The sequence below is a fragment of the Phyllopteryx taeniolatus genome, chromosome 13 (genome assembly GCF_024500385.1).
Source record: "Phyllopteryx taeniolatus isolate TA_2022b chromosome 13, UOR_Ptae_1.2, whole genome shotgun sequence".
Classification (NCBI taxonomy): domain Eukaryota; kingdom Metazoa; phylum Chordata; class Actinopteri; order Syngnathiformes; family Syngnathidae; genus Phyllopteryx; species Phyllopteryx taeniolatus.
In genome coordinates, this window is record NC_084514.1 from 26,266,265 (window position 1) to 26,283,961 (window position 17,697).

The window sequence follows — 17,697 nt, forward strand, 5'->3', positions numbered from 1 at the left end:
TCCTGCTCTGCTTGTTCCCACAGACACTAAACACACAATTCTCACAAAACTCTCCTCGTGCACTACAAACAACTACCACACACTATATTATCCTATTCTATGTTCTTTTTTTGCTACTCTACTATGTACCCAGGCTTTGCTGTACTTAAATATATCATGCTTATCACTCTCTTCAAATAACATCAACACAATACCATAAAATTTCTTGAAAACTGTCAAAAAAACAACAACAACAATGTATACATAGTACTCATTCTATATATATATATATATATATATATATATATTCTATACCCATTATATATGTCACACTTAACTTTTGTGTCACAGAATGTCAATGGCATTCGATCACAGGCAAAGAGAATTAAGATTATGGAATATATCACAGCGGCATGGAGGTTGACTGGTTAGCACATCTGCTTCACAGTTCTGAAGACCCGAGTTCAAATCCGGCCTCGCTTGTGTGGAGTTTGCATATTCTCCCCGTGTGTGGGTTTTCTACGGGTACTCCGGTTTCCTCCCACATCCCAAAAACATGCAGGGTAGGTTTATTGAAGACTCTAAAATTGCCCCTAGGTGTGAATGTGAGTGCAAATGGTTGTTTGTTTATATGTGTGTCCTGCGATTGGCTGTGATAGGCTCCAGCCTGCTTGCGAACCTGAGGATTTGGTCCGGAAAATGGATGGATGGCTGGATGATGTCACTAAATTTAAAACAGACCTCCTCCTATTACAAGAAACACACCTTACTGAGTCCGAAGAAAAATGCCTCATTGACTCTAATTTCACTCTGGTTACTGGCTACTTTTCACAATAAAGAGTACAGTAGGCTGATAGATAATTATAGAGGCAACAATATTTAACAAACGATACACAATTGTCAATGGATACGCTCCTAACAAAGTTCCCCCAGCCTTTTTTCACACGCTATTTTTACCGTGCTTTACTTGTCTGCCAAGTCTACAATCATCATGGGAGAAGACTTTAACCTTACGCTAAATCCCCTTATCGATCGCTCAAATCTCAAAAATAGCAATCAGCCGCAATGCGCCAATATTAGAGCAGTATATGGATGACTTTGGACTTATTGACATATGGAAGTGTAAAAAAAACATAAAAAGAGAACACAAATTTTCTCATCGGTTTACCGCTCCTTCTCAAGAATAGATTAATTTATTAATTCTATAAATATCAAGACATATCAAAAACAACAGAATTTATATAACACTTGAGATACACTAACTTTGAGTACAACAATAAATCTGGCAAATTTATTGCGAACCAACTTCAGCGCAATAAAGAAACATCATTAATTACAGCCATTCGAGATTCAAACGGCAGCTGTACACAGTCACCGCTAGGCCTCCTCCGGGTGGGCGTTTTTCGAGGCACCTCGCTGGGGCCGGTGGACCGCCCCATATCCCTCGGTGTGGGACGTGTCCCGTCCACTGGGCCACTCTCGGGTGGACTCCTGGGCCCAACCCCGCCTCTCGATGGTGTGGGTGGGGTCCTCAGCCCCCGCGGTGCAGGCACAGCAATTACAGGACACTTCTGACGGTCGTTTGAGGTCAATTTACTTGCGTGTCCGCAGACACACACCCCTGCGAATATATTGGGTATCCCCTCACTCAAACTCCTGTAGATGTTTAGAATTGACATAGCCAATCCCACCAGACTTCAGTTGTACAGCCGGTTTCACGACCCTTTTCCTGCATGCTTCCCCTCCTGTCCTTGTCCTGTCCTTCCCTCACAGGGTATAGTACTACTGCCCCCATACAACACTCATATCTAATGTGTCATTGCTCTAGGTATTCAATGCTTTACTTTCCTCATCTTATTTACAGCTAGTGCTTTGTCTTTTGTTGTCTTCTTTTCTCACTCTCCTCTGGAAACCTTGTTCTGTTTGACTGATCGACTTTGATTCTCAATAAATATCCATTAAAGGGATAGAGAGCCTCCATTCTGCTTGGCTTAACAGCCCAACAGGACAAACAAACAAACAAACAAATAAATAAATAAGGTACTGCAATATAAAAATGTTAGCACAGCATGTAAACTTGTATATGTTTGGGATTTTTTAATTGTGCAAGTGGACTCCTGTTCAGGATTTACAACCCCAATTCCAATGAAGTTGGAACGTTGTGTAAAACATAAATAAAAACAGAATACAATATTTGCAAATCATGTTCAACCTATATTTAATTGAATACACTACAAAGACAAGATATTTAATGTTCAAACTGATAAACTTGATTGTTTTTAGCAAATAATCATTAACTTAGAATGTTATGGCTTGGCTGCAACATGTTCCAAAAAAGCTGGGACAGGTGGCAAAAAAGACTGAGAAAGTTGAGGAATGCTCATCAAACACCTGTTTGGAACATCCCACAGGTGAACAGGCTAATTGGGAACAGGTGGATGCCATGATTGGGTATAAAAGGAGCTTCCCTGAATTGCTCAGTCATTTCCAAGCAAAGATGGGGCGAGGTTCACCTCTTTGTGAACAAGTGTTTGAGAAAATAGTCAAACAGAATTTAGGGATTTCATCATCATCTACAGTCATCAAAAGGTTCAGAGAATCTGGAGAAATCACTGCATGTAAGCGGCAAGGCCGAAAACCAACATTGAATGCCGTGACTTTCGATCCCTCAGGCGGCACAAAAACCGACATCAATGTGTAAAGGATATCACCACATGAGCTCAGGAACACTTCCAGAAAAGCAATGTCAGTAAATACAGTTCGGAGCTACATCTGTAAATGCAACTTGAAACTCTACTATGCGAAGCAAAAGCCATTTATCAACAACACCCAGAAACGCCGCCGGCTTCTCTGGGCTCAAGCTCATCTCAGATGGACTGATGCAAAGTGGAAAAGTGTTCTGTGGTCCGACGAGTCCACATTTCAAATTGTTTTTGGAAATTGTGGCCCTCGTGTCCTCTGGGCCAAAGAGGAAAAGAACCACCCAGACTGTTCTGGATGCAAAGTTCAAAAGCCAGCATCTGTGATGGTATGGGGCTGTGTTAGTGCCAATGGCATGGGTAACGTACACATCTGTGAAGGTACCATTAATGCTGAAAGGTACATATAGGTTTTGGAGAAACATATGCTGCCATCCAAGCAACGTCTTTTTCATGGACGCCCCTGCTTATTTCAGCAAGACAATGCCAAATCACATTCTGCATGTGTTACAACAGTGTGGCTTCGTAGTAAAAGAGTGCGGGTACTAGACTGGCCTGCCTGCAGTCCAGACCTGTCTCCCAATGAAAATGTGTGGCGCATTATGAAGCGTAAAATACGACAACGGAGACACCGGACTGTTGAACAGCTGAAGATGTACATCAAGCAAGAATGGGAGAGAATTCCACCTACAAAGCTTCAACAATTAACCATCCCCACATTATAGCCAATGACTTGGCAGCTTGTCTGGCCAAAGTTACAGCAGTCAACATCAATGTTGTGACTTTGGCAATAATTGTACGTTCATTGTACATGAATGTAAGTTTGCATGTAAAAAATTTTTTTCATATTTTTGTCATGGACTATATCATGTTCTACTCCATAGAGAGACTATGCTGGAGTGTCACCTCCTCTCCTCATTTCCTCTCCATGATTGCTACTATAAGTATGCTACGTCGAACGAGAAAATTCAATCACATTACCCCCATTCTGGCCAACTTGCACTGGCTCCCGGTCTACTTGAGATGCCATTTTAGGGTCTTGTTACTTACTCATAAAAATTACACGTGTTCGCACTCTCTTATCTCGTTGACTTATGTGTTCCATCCCGAAACTCAAAACACTGTTCTTTTGGTGACTCCGAGAGCCAAAAAGAAGTCTGCAGGCTCGCAAGCATTTTCTATTCGGGTTCCAGTATCCTGGCGTCCCCTAACCGCGGATATTAGAGTTCCTATCTCAGTAGAAATGTTTATATCCCAATATAAGACTTATTTCTACTCTCTGGTTTACTGCTGCTTGTCCAGTCTCCTCCCCCCTTGTCTCCTGCTTGGAGAGAAGGCTAGGTGACGTTGACCGAATCTCAGGCTGTTGCTGTTTGGGCTTTGCACTGACCAACAGGGAAAAGATCAGAGGTGGACCATTTCCCCAAGAGTTGTTTCCTGTTTGGTGGAGGTTCCCCTTCCAAAGGAAGAAATTAAATCACAGTTCTCTGCTTCTGACAGGTATCCAACAATGGCATACTGTAATTTCCAAAATGGCTGACAGTAAGAGGACAGGCTTAAAAAAAGTAATTAAAAAAAACCCTTCAAACTTGAATTTCAATTTGAACTACAAAGTGTGAAAATTTCAGGGGACAAAAATCAATTATTAGTGTCTTGAATTAAATTGGGCTTATTACTTTTTGACTGCCCCCTGTATATATCTGTAGAGTAAAAAATAAATTTGGCATATATGAAGAACTTGATGCATGGTTTTGTGTGGATAAAATTAAAACATGACTTCTGTTATTTCAGAACGAACCTGTATTAAGTGTTAGTAGCCAATTTCTTTCCTATTTTAATTAAATGAAAACAGGTGGTGCTCAACGATACATTTCAATTGACATTGGTACATTTTTCCATTGATTCTTGAGACCGGAAATAGAATGATAGCATTTTACTCTCCATCGATCCATCCATCCATCCATTTTCCGTACCGCTTATCCTCATTAGGGTCGGGGGCGTGCTGGCACCTATCTCAGCTGACTCTGGGCGAGAGGCGGGGTACACCCTGAACTGGTCGCCAGGCAATCGCAGGGCACATAGACAGAGGTGGGCCAAATATTGTACTCAAGTAAGAGTATTGTTACTTTAGAGTAATATGACTCAAACAAAATTAAAAAGTAGCCCTCCAAATACTTACTTGAATAAGAGCAAGAAAGTACTCAGTGAAAAAACTACTCAAGTAAATGGTGAGTAACTTCTGATTTATTTTTTTTCTTTTAAATAAGAGCATGAACGTTATTGATGGGCAAATAATTCCGAGGCTTTGGAGCTTGTCTCACTCTTCCTGAAGCGGAGTGATTCGAAACGTTGTGTCGGCGCTTGTATCAAAACACCAGTGTCACGTGACCGATGACGTTTGAAGTTTCGCTTTGTGCTTCATTCCTTCAAAATGTTTCAAAGTTTTTCATTGCCTCATGGCATTTCAACGCATTCTGAGCCAATGACAGCTTGACAGGTTTGACAGATTTGAGTGATTTGGCGCCATACCAGCTATATAAGATGCATCATTATACTTCAAAATGGGGTTGTGAGGAGATTTGTAGAGTAAGAGTATTTTGGCAAGTCAACCATACAAGTCCCCAAATGGCAAACCATTATCTTTAAACATTTTCCTTAAAAACACCACACACACACACGCACACACACACAAAACAATGTTTCTGAATTCACACACCATCATCATTTGCAAAGTAGGAAGGATCTCTAATCATGTTAGGGACGTTTAGTACAGTATTTAAATAAAGCTCAAAGCTTTAAATCAGGGGTGTCAAACTCAAATTCACGGTGGGCTAAAATTAAAGATTGGGACAACGACACGGGCCAAACTCAGTATTTCATGAAAAATCACTGCGATGTGCATATTTCCCTTCTCTCCAGAAATGTAGCGTTAAAGTTTATCATATGACAACAAACTTACATTTTGCTTGAACACTGAATCTGGAAGAAACAAACTTTAACATTATAAACACGAGAAATCAAATTTGCGATAAAAGTAGTATTTGTTGCGATAAAAGTAGTATTTGTTTGTTGTTTTGTATTTAAATAGATAACATGAATTATTCTGTCTCTCCATTTTTATCTATCTCTAACTACCCTTCTTTTTGATGAAGGCCAACAACAAAACAACCCCAAAAAAATAAGAATGTCCTTCAATAAAAATCCAAACTTCAAACTATGAACAGTCCCTGCCTAGGAGTTGATAAAGGGCATTCAAAAAAACATGAATTCAATGATGTTATGTTCTTTGTTACAGCCACGTTGCTAGCACATGACAAATAGGTCTGTCTTTGACTTTAGTGAATAGACAATCTGCCTCCCACCTGTCTTGGAAGTGAACTGTTTTCCATCTTTCGTTTGGCCATTTTTGGGAAGGGGAAGAGTAAATTTGCTCCAGGAAACTGGTAGCGCGGCAGCCTCACAGTTCTGAGGACCCGGGTTCAATCCCGGCCCTGCCTGTGTGGAGTTTGCATGTTCTTCCCGTGCCTGCGTGGGTTTTCTCCGGGCACTCCGGTTTCCTCCCACATCCCAAAAACATGCATAAATTGGAGACTCTAAATTGCCCGTAGGCATGACTGTGAGTGCGAATGGTTGTTTGTTTCTATGTGCCCTGCGATTGGCTGGCAACCAGTTCAGGGTGTACCCCGCCTCCTGCCCGATGACAGCTGGGATAGGCTCCAGCACGCCCGCGACCCGAGTGAGGAGAAGCGGCTCAGAAAATGGATGGATGGATGGAAACTGGTAGCATCGTTGCAAACGACTGCAACAGAAAGGGAAGGGGCGCTCGCCGGTCTAGAGTGATGGGCCAACACACTATCAAAGCATTCTGGGATTTGTAATATTAGTGGCGCATGTGCTATATACTGGCGGGCCACCTCTTATACACATTTGATATGGTCTTGCGGGCCAAATATAATTACATCGTGGGCCAAATTTGGCCGCCGGGCCTGAGTTTGACACTTATGCTTTAAATGAACCCTTAACCAACATTTAACCACATCCATCCATCCATTTTCTGCACCGCTTTATCCGCACGAGGGTCGCGGGCGTGCTGGAGCCCATCCCAGCAGTCTTCGGGCGAGAGGCGGGGTACACCCTGAACCGGTCGGCAGCCAATCGCAGGGCACATATAAACAAACAACCTTCGTCCACACATTCGCATGTACGGGCAATTTAGAGTATTCAATCAACCAACGATGCATGTTTTTGGGATGTTGGAGGAAACCGGAGTGTCTGGAGAAAACCCACGCAGGCACGGGGAGAACATGCAAGCTCCACACAGGCGGGGCCCAGATTTGAACCCCGGTCCTCAGAACTGTGAGGCAGGTGTGCTAACCAGTCGTACACCGTGCCACCCCATTTAACCACATTTAACATTTAATATAATTTGCATTTATTCTTTGGGTTAATCTGGAATGTGTTTTACAGTATGGGGGAGAGCATCTGCATATTTAATTGTAATGACAATATTCATTATTTGGTATGAATGAACAAAACACATACTTTTCTGAACTTTTATTGCTGTCATGGGAAACAGTGCCAGTGCGTCAGTCGTGTTCATGAGAGGTTGCTATGGCTTCAGTTGTCCACCAGATGTCACCACCACTGAAGCCTTGACGCTTTGAATCTTTTTCAGCACAATTGTTAGGAAAGCCTCAGTGCTTCATGAGGCTTCACTTGCCCACCACTATCCATCCATCCGTTCCATTTTCTGAGCCACTTATCCTCACAAGGGTCGCGGGAGTGCTGGAGCCTATCCCAGCTATCTTCGGGCGGGAGGCGGGGTACACCCTGAACTGGTTGCCAAAATTAATAAGATGTAGGAGTCCACACGTTACACCCTGAATTTGCTGAAAACAGGGAGAAAAAAATCACGAGAAAGATCATGTCTTGTTTCCTCAACAGACTTTACTTGAGTGAGTCAATAAAGATTTTACACAAAAATTTAGTAATATTTTAAATATTTGCAGTCATTTCCTTTCCTTTCACACACAGCAATTGCTGTTAAATGAAACATTTATTGTTAAAGTTCTGCAACACTTCAAATGGCGAACATACAATGAAAGCCATCAATAATGTATACAGTACATCTCACAAGAATAGAAATATTTACATTTACCTGTAACTCAAAATAACAGCAACCCATAGTTTAACTACCTCTTTGTCTTAGAAAACAGGGACTTGCTCTCTCAGATGGTGTGTTGTTTCTTCAGATTTTACTTGAGTGAGAAAACTCTTCCGCTGTCACCTTGGTAGGTCCACGGAGACATGAACAATCGATCTCAGATCGCTCGATCACAATGTGGTGAGATCTCAGATACACTGTTAGCGATGTGATTGACAAGATGTTCAAATCATAAGATCAACATATAAAGATTTTAAATGTTATTTTTAACCTTATCTTTTAATCTTCATAGATGTCTTTATATTACTTTACTTATATTATTATTAATTTTTATTTTCCATTTTTTTCCATTCATTTCCATTTTCAACACCGCTTATCCTGGTTAGGGTTGCGGGGCGATGGAGCCTATCCCAGCTGACTACGGGCGAAAGGCGGACTACACCCTGAACTGGTCGCCAGTCAGTCGGGCACATATAGACACGGAGAACCATTCGCACTCACATTCACACTGTCACTGAGTGGGAACTGAACCTACGCTGCCCGCACCAAAGTCAGCAAGTGTACCACTACACCATCAGTGACATTATTATTAATATTATGTTATTATTATAAGTGTATGAAATTTACCAGACTGTAATATTTTAACATGTCACACACACACCTGCCACCATTTAATTTTGTAAGAGTCCAGAAACAACAACACATGCATTGCGCCCGACAGAAAAATTATTTGCTTTAGTCACTTAAATGACTGAATGAAGAAGCTGTTTGCTAAACAGACTTAATTGATTGTGTGTGTGTGCGCATGCCTGCGTGTGAGTGAGTGAGTGTGCATGCGAGTGGGAGAGAGAGAGAGAGAGAGAGAGAGAGAGAGCGACGATAATAAATAGAAACATCTGCAACTTACAGCAAGGTGGTTTCTCAAGTTAGAAGTGGGCTGAAATGGCCACTTTTGGGCAGACATAAGGCGAAAAGCTTTTGTTTTTCTGAGACTGAAGGAAAGTAAACAAATGGTTGTGTTTTTCCCAAAAATGTGTCATTTTGATTGGCCCGTGAAGGCTTTGTGTGCGGTTATGTGACTGCCTTGTGCCGTCCAGTGAATTGAAGTCAAATGACAAAATGTGTTCACGTTGAATTGGCGCCACGGCGCTCTATGCGGAAGTCGAAGATGAAGTCTAAAAAACAGATCATGCACGCAATAATGGATAAATAAAAGTAGCGAGCGGCATGTCGATCCCTGTAACGGAGTAAAAGTATCGATTCTTCTTAACATGAATACTCAAGAAAAAGTAAAAAGTATGAAAAGTACAATTTATCCAAAATGTTACTTGAGTAAATGTAACGTGTTACAACTCGCGTTGGGCATCATTTGAATTTGAGCAATTCCGGTCCCAATTCCGATTCCTCCTTTCGATTCCGGTTCCAAATGATTCTTGATTCTGATTATTTTCAGAGGCTGAGTCAAAAGCGTTTGCATGGCTTAAAAACAGGGTGTCCAAATTATGAACATCTATTTTCTTACCAACCTACAGCATAGACTAAAATGAACATTTGGATCGGGGTCCTTTAATCAGTATCAATATCAAACATACGAACTAAAAGGCAATGTGTGTGGAACTAACCCAATTGAGCCGTCACCTTGTCGTGGTGGAGGGGTTTGTGTTTCCCAGTGATCCTAGGAGCTAAGTTGTCTGGGGCTTTATGCCCCTGGCAGGGTCACCCTTGACAAACAGGTCCTAGGTGAGGGACCAGACAAAGCACGGCTAAAAGACACCTTATGATAACGACAAACAATGGACTTCGTTTTCCCGGGTCTCCCCACTGGAGCCAGGCCTGGTGGTGGGGCTCGAAGGCGAGCGCCTTATGGCCGGGCCTGTACCCATGGTCACCACCTGTGGGAGGGGCCATTGGGGTCGGGTGCAGTGTGAGCTGGGCGGTGACGATCCGATCCCCGGCTACAGAAGCTGGCTCGAGGGACGTGTAATGTCACCTCTCTGGCAGGGAAGGAGCCCGAGCTGGTGTGTGAGGTCGAGAAGTTCCGACTAGATATAGTCGGACTCGCCTCCACGCACAGCTTGGGCTCTGGTACGAGTCCTCTCGAGAGGGGTTGGACTCTCTTACACTCTGGAGTTGCCCACGGTGAGAGGCGCCGAGCAGGTGTGGGCATACTTATTGCCCCCCGGCGTGGCACCTGTACGTTGGGGTTCACCCCGGTGGACAAGAGGGTAGCCTCCCTCCGCCTTCGGGTGGGGGGACGGGTCCGGACTGTTGTTTGTGCCTATACACCAAACGGCAGTACACAGTACCCACCCTTTTTGGAGTCCTTGGAGGGGGTGCTGGAGAGCGCTCCCGCTGGGTACTCCATCGTTCTGCTGGGGGACTTCAATGCTCACGTGGGCAATGACAGTGAGACCTGGAAGGGCGTGACTGGGAGGAACGCCCCCCCGATCAGAACCCGAGGGGTGTTCTGTTATTGGACTTCTGTGCTCGTCATGGATTGTCCATAACGAACACTATGTTCAAGCATAAGGGTGTCCACACGTGCACTTGGCACCAGGACACCCTAGGTCGCAGTTCAATGATTGACTTTGTGGTCGTGTCATCGGACTTGCGGCCGCATGTCTTGGACACTTGGGTGAAGAGAGGGGCGGAGCTGTCAAATTATCACCACCTGGTGGTGAGTTGGCTCCTATGGTGGGGGAAGATGCCGGTCCGACGTGGCAGGCCCAAACGTATTGTGAGGGTCTGCTGGGAACGTCTGGCAGAATCCCCTGTCAGAAGGAATTTCAACTCCCACCTCCGACAGAGCTTTTGTTCCGGAGGAGGCGGGGGACATCGAGTCCGAGTGGACCATGTTCCACACCTCCATTGCTGAGGCGGCCGACCGGAGCTATGGCCGTAAGGTGGTCGGTGCCTGTCGTGGCGGCAATCCCCGAACCCGTTGGTGGACACCAACGGTGAGGGATGCCGTCAAGCTGAAGGAGTCCTATCGGGCCTTTTTGGCCAGTGGGACTCCTCAGGCAGCTGATGGGTACCGGCTGGCCAAGCAGAATGCAGCTCTGGTGGTCGCTGAAGCAAAAACTATGGTATGGGAGGAGTTCGATGAGGCCATGGAGAAAGACTTCCGGACGGCTTCGAGGAAATTATGGTCCATCATCCGGCGTCTCAGGAGAGGAAAGCAGTGCACCACCAACACTGTGTATAGTGGGGATGGGGTGCTGCTGACCTCGACTCGGGACGTTGCGAGTCGGTGGGGAGAATACTTCGAACACCTCCTCAATTCCACCGACACGCCTTCCCATGAGGAAGCAGAGTGTGGGTTCTCTGAGGCGGGCTCTCCTATCTCTGGGTTTGAGGTCACCGAGGTAGTTAAAAAGCTCCTCGGTGGCAGGGCTCCGGGGGTGGATAATATTCACCCGGAGTTCCTAAAGGCTCTGGATGTTGTGGGGCTGTCCTGGTTGACATGCCTCTGCAACATCGCGTGGACATCGGGGAAAAGGGTGGCATGCCCTCTCCATGTTGGGGATGAGATCCTGCCCCAAGTGGAGGAGATCAAGTATCTTGGGGTCTTTTTCATGAGTGAGGGAAGAATGGAAAGGGAGAGCGACAGGCGGATCTGTGCAGCATGTGCTGCTTTGTATCGGTCTGTTGTGGTGAAGAAGGAGCTATGCCGAAAGGCGAATCTCTCAATTTACCGGTCGATCTACGTTCCTACCCTCACCTATGGTCACGAGCTGTGGGTCGTGACCGAAAGAACGAGATCCCGGATACAAGGGGCCGAAATGAGTTTCCTCCGCAGGGTGTCCGGGCTCTCCCTTGGAGAACGGGTGAGAAGCTCGGCCATCTGGGAGGATCTCAGAGTAGAGTCGCTGCTGCTCCACATCGAGAGGAGTCAGATGAGGTGGCTGGGGCATCTGATTCGGATGCCTCCCGGACGCCTCCCTGGTTCCGGGTACGTCCCACCGGGAGGAGACCCCAGGGACGACCCAGGACACGCCGGAGAGACTACGTCCTTTGGCTGGCCTGGGAACGCCTCGGGATCCCCCGGAAAGAACTGGATGAAGTGGCTGGGGAGAGGGAAGTCTGGGCATCCCTGCTAAAGCTACTGCCCCCGCGACCCGACCCAGATAAGCGGTAGAAAATGGATGGATGGAATGTTTCAGCTAAAAGTTAAATATAGCATTGCTAAATTTATTATTTGCCACTGTTTTAGCATTTAAAATTGGTTTATATGTGCAGATTTTAACATGACTTCCTGTTCCTTGTAGTCTTTTATTTTGATGGGTGCGCACCGGAACTCAGCATTTTGCCACGAAAAGCAACTTCACACAAAACCGATGAATGAAATGAAAACGAAATAAACCGAGACGGCAAGAAAAAGAGTAATGAATGGAACCAAATACTATAAAATGTTGATTCCTTTACTTACCCACTGATGAGGCACAAGGTTAGTGTTTGTGATACTGTGAGCTGTTTATGTGAATTTTGTCCCAATTCATTGTGATGTAAAGTTGCTTGTTTGACCTTTGGTGAAGTTTTAGCTCAATTTTAAGATTGTTTTTTCTGTTATCGCCTCTTATGTTGGTTTGAAGATGAAAATAACCGCTAAAAGCTATCCTTTACACCGATTTTATCGGCCGATAATTTGCATTTTATGCTGATCGTCTTTAATGTCATAATTCACCGATCTGATCAATGATGTCATTGATCGGCTCCGCAAAAGACATTTACTCCACGTTGACATAGTGCACAGTAAATTTGAATCCAAAAGCTAGTTTATTTTTAGCCTTGTCGCGTGTCTTTTGAAGTAGTCCTGTAAATATCTGACGGCCAATAAAGTCCTCAGTGGCAAAGCCCCGGGGGTGGATGAGATTTGCCCGGAGTTCATGTCGGCGGTGTGGAACAGACAACACATCTGAGACAGACAACACGTAATGCCCGGATCAGTGCTTTTAATACGATACGGCTCGCAAGCAGGCAACAAAACGTTATGTAGCCTAGCGAGCTAGTGTTAGCACGCACAGTTGTACGTAAACATGCCGCCGTTCTTTCGAATCATGCCCTAAGGTTTCGGTGTGAGTGAAGTAATTGAATTAAAAATAAAGTAATTTAATTACAGTAAGTTAGCACCCATTATTTCTGTCATGTTGAAATGTTCGAATACACGATCTGACTAGAACCGTGATTTCAAACCTTTATGGAGCCAAGGAACATATTTTACAATTGAAAAATCTCACGGCACACCAACAAAAAAAAATGTCACAAAACGTGGATACATTAATTACCGTACCTAACTTCCTGCCATCTATCTGTCACTATGCCTCACTAGCATAAATAGATGAACAAAGATACATTATTTATTGTAAACATCATTTTTGAGCAATTAAGTACACAAGTATATACAGCAAATGAACAGGTAAATTAAATAGACACATTCCTCCATCTTGTGATCGGATCGGTGATCGGTTATCGTTTTTTTGAACTCACTGATCGGTGATCAGCCCCAAAAATCCTGATCATGTAAAGCCTACTAAAAACTATCAGTGAAAGAGTGCAACACACTGTCTAACTCAAAGACCCTTTCGAGGGTGAAGAGCTGGTCCACCGTTCCACGGCCAGGACAAAAACCACACTGCTCCTCCTGAATCTGAGATTCAACTTCCCTCCTCTCCAGCACCCCTGAATAGACCTTACCAGGGAGGCTGAGGAGTGTGATCCCCTGTAGCTGGAACACACCCTCCGGTTTCTTAAAAAGGGGGACCACCATCCCAGTCTGCCAATCTAGAGGCACTGCCCCCTATGTCCACGCGATGTTGTAAAGGGGTGTCAACCAGGACAGCTCGACAACATCCAGAGCCTTTAGGAACTCCGGTCGAATCTCATTCAGCCCCAGAGCCTTGCCACCGAGGAGCTTATTTACCACCTCGGTGACCTCAACCCCAGAGATAGGAGAGCCCGCTTCAGAGAACCCAGACTCTGCTTCTTCATGGGAAGGCGTTTCGGTGGAATTGAGGAGGTCTTTCAAGTATTCTCCCCACCGACTCACAATGTCCCGAGTCGAGGTCAGCTGCGCCCCATCCCCACTCTCCAGTGTTCATGGTGCACTGCTTCCCCCTCCTGAGACGGCGTATGGTGGACTAGAATTTCCTCGAAGTCGTCCGGAATTTGTTTTCCATGGCCTAACCGAAATCCCCCCATGTCTGAGTTTTTTCCTCAGCGACCACAAAAGCTGCATTCTGCTTGGCCAGCCGGTACCCATCAGCTGCCTCAGGAGTCACACGCCGCCCCCGGGACGTGGATCAAGTCCTGCCGGAGGTTGGAGTTGAAACTTCTTCTGACAGGGGATTCGGCCAGACGTTCCCAGCAGACCCTCACGATACGTTTAGGCTTGCCAGGTCGGACCGGCACCTTCCCCCACCATCGGAGCAACTCTCCACCAGGTGGTGATCAATTGACACCTCTGCCCCTCTCTTCACCTGAGTGTCCAAGACATGCGGCAGCAAGTCCGATGACACGAACACAAAGTCGATCATCAAACTGCGACTTAGGGTGTCCTGGTGCCATGGTGCACGTATGGACACCTGTATGCTTGAACATGATGGTCATTATGGACAATCCGTGATGAGCACAGAAGTCCAATAACAGAACACCTGATCGTGTGGGGGGTGGGGGGGCATTCCTCCCAATCACGCCCTTCCAGGTCTCACTGTCATTGCCCACGTGAGCATTGAAGTCCCCCAGCAGAACGATGGAGTCCCCAGCGGGAGCACTCTCCAGCACCCTTCCAAGGACTCCAAAAAGGGTGGGTACTCTGAACTGCTGTTTGGGGCAAAGGCACAAACAACAGTCAGGACCCGTCCCCCCACCCAAAGGCGGAGGGAGGCTACCCTCTCGTCCACCGGGGTGAACCCCAGCGTAAGGCGCCAAGCCAGGGGGCAATAAGTATACCGCCCACCATCCAGCGTCTCAGGAGGGGCAAGCATTGCACCATCAACTCTGTGTATAGTGGGCTAGGGAGCTGCTGACTCTCGGGATATTGTGAGTCACTGGGCCGAATACTTCGAAGACCTCCTGAATTCCACCGACACATGAGGAATGTCTGGGGACTGTGAGGTGGGCTCTCCTATCTCCAAGTTGAGGTCACAGAGGTGGTTAAAAAGCTCCTCGGTGGCAGGGCCCTGGGGGTGGTTGAGATCCACCCGGAGTTCCTTGAAGGCTCTGTATGTTGTGGCGCTCTCCTGGTTGATACACCTCTGGCACATCGCGGGGACATCAGGGACAGTGCCTACGGCTTGGCAGGCCAGGGTGGTGGTTCCCCTTTTTAAGAATGGGGAGAGGAGGTTTGTTCCAACTAGAGGGGCATCACACTACACAGCCTCCCTTTATGTCACGTTATGCTGACATTTCCGTTGCAAAGGTCACGCGTCAATTTATTGTGACACTAAAAAATGAGATGTCTCATTGTTGAAGGGCTTGCCATATCTCGGGGAGAGAGGGAGAAGATCAATTTCTGGGAAGCAGATGTGTTTTTCTCCATAAAGATTAGGGAAGCCGGCATGGTGGGCGACTGGTTAGCACATCCGCCTCACAGTTCTGGGAACTGGGGTTCAAATCCCGGCCCTGCCCGTGTGGAGTTTGCATGTTCTCCCTGTGCCTGGGGGGGTTTTGTCCGGGCACTCCGGTTTCCTCCCACATCCCAAAAACATGTGTGATAGGTTGATTGGAGACTCTAAATTGCCCGTAGGTGTGATTGGGAGTGCGAATGGTTGTTTGTTTTGTGCGCCCTGCGATTGGCTGGCGACCGGTTCAGGGTGTACCCCGTCTCCTGCCTGAAGACAGCTGGGATAGACTCCAGCACCCCCGCGACCCTAGTGAGGATAAGCGGTAAAGGAAATTGATGGATGGACGGATGAAGATTAGGGAATGATCAGACAGCTGAACATCAGATATTGGTTGTGCAAATGTTGCAGATATGCAAATAGTGCAGCGTGGCGAGACAACTACAGTGAGTGCACGAGTAATGTATAATTGGCCCAACAGAAATGTGACAATGAACTCAAGTCAAAAAATTGCCAGCATGTTGTAATGGAATTGTAGGTTAGGTGTTTAAGAAGTTGATCGCAAGAGGGAAGAAGCTGTTGAATGTCTGCTAGTTCTAGTTTGCATTGATCGGTAGTGCCTACTTGAGGGAAGGAGCTGGAAGAGCTGGTGACCGGGATGCGGAGGGTCCGAGAGGATTTTGCACACTCTTGTCTTAGTTCTGGCAGTGTGCAAGTCCTCAAGAGTGGGTAGGGGGGTACCGACAATCCTTTCAGCAGTTTTGATTGTCCGTTGCAGTCGGAGTTTGTCCTTTTTTGGAGCAGCACCAAACCAGACTGTGATGGAAGAACACAGGACTGATTCGATGACCGCTGTGTAGAACTGCCTCAGCAGCTCCTGTGGCAGGCCGTGCTTTCTCAGAAGTCACAGAAAGTACATCCTCTGCTGGGCCTTTTTCAGGACTGAGTTGATGTTGGTCGCCCACTTCAGGTCCTGAGAGACTGTAATTCCCAGGAACTTGAAGGTCTCGACGGTTGAAACAAGGCAGCTGGACAACGTGAGGGGCAGCTGTGGCGAAGGATGCCTCCTGAAGTCCACGATCATCTCTACAGTCTTGAGCGTGTTCAGCTCCAGGTTGTGTCGGCCACACCACAGCTCCAGCCGCTCCACTTCCTGTCGATATGCAGACTCGTCACCGTCCTTGATGAGGCCGATGACAGTGGTGTCATTTGCAAACTTCAGGAGTTTGACAGTCGGGTGCGCTGAGGTGCAGTCGTTCGTGTAGAGAGAGAAGAGCAGCGGAGAGAGGACACAACCTTGGGGCGCCCGAGTGCTGATGCTGCGTGTGGATGAGGTGGGCTCCCCCAGCCTGACCTGCTGTGTCTTGCCCGTCAGAAAGCTGTAAATCCACTGGCAGATGGCAGGTGAGACGCTGAGCTGGAGAAGCTTGGAGGAAAGGAGTTCAGGGATGATGGTGTTGAACGCTGAGCTGAAGTCCACGAACAGTATCCTCGGGTAGTTCCCTGCACTGTTGAGGTGTTCTAGGATGAAGTGCAGTCCCATGCTGACTGCATCATCCGCAGACCTGTTCGCTCGGTAGGCAAACTGGAGGGGGTCCAGCAGGGGACCTGTGACGCTCTTGAGGTGGTCCAGCACGAGACGTTCAAAGGAATTCATGACCACAGATGTCAAGGCGACAGGCCTGTCGTCATTTAGACCCGGGATTGTAGTTTTCTTGGGGACTGGAATGATGGTGGACCGTTTGAATCAGGATGGTACATCGCACAGTTCCAAAGATCTATTGAAGATCTGTGTGAAGACTGGAGCGAGCTGGTCCGCGCAGACTTTGAGGCAGGATGGGGACAAATGGTCTGTCATGGGTATGTGTTCTGGTTGTTGTCTTCCCGCTGTCTCATACACACTTGCTCCTGACAGCATCTTCACCACCTGTGCCTCGTTCACCTTAATTACCCCTTGCATTCAACCGAGTGTCTCATTCTTTCTAGTCGCCAGTTCGTTGTACCTTGTCGTCGCGTTGCAGCATTCCTTGTTTCCACGTCACCGACTCAGAGTAATCCTAGACCCTGTTCCGATTGTCGACCTTGCCTTTTTGCCTCACGTTTTTGGATACTGTTGCCTTTTCGGATTGCCTGCCTGTGTACCGACCTCTGCCCGTATATTAAACCTCTCTTTTTGAAACTGTCCATTTGTAGTGGAGTCGTGCATTTTTGGGTCCTATCCTCTATTCCGTTCATGACAGAACGAACTGGCCATAACATGGACCCAGCAGACTCAGACCCAGTGCGCAAAGCCCTT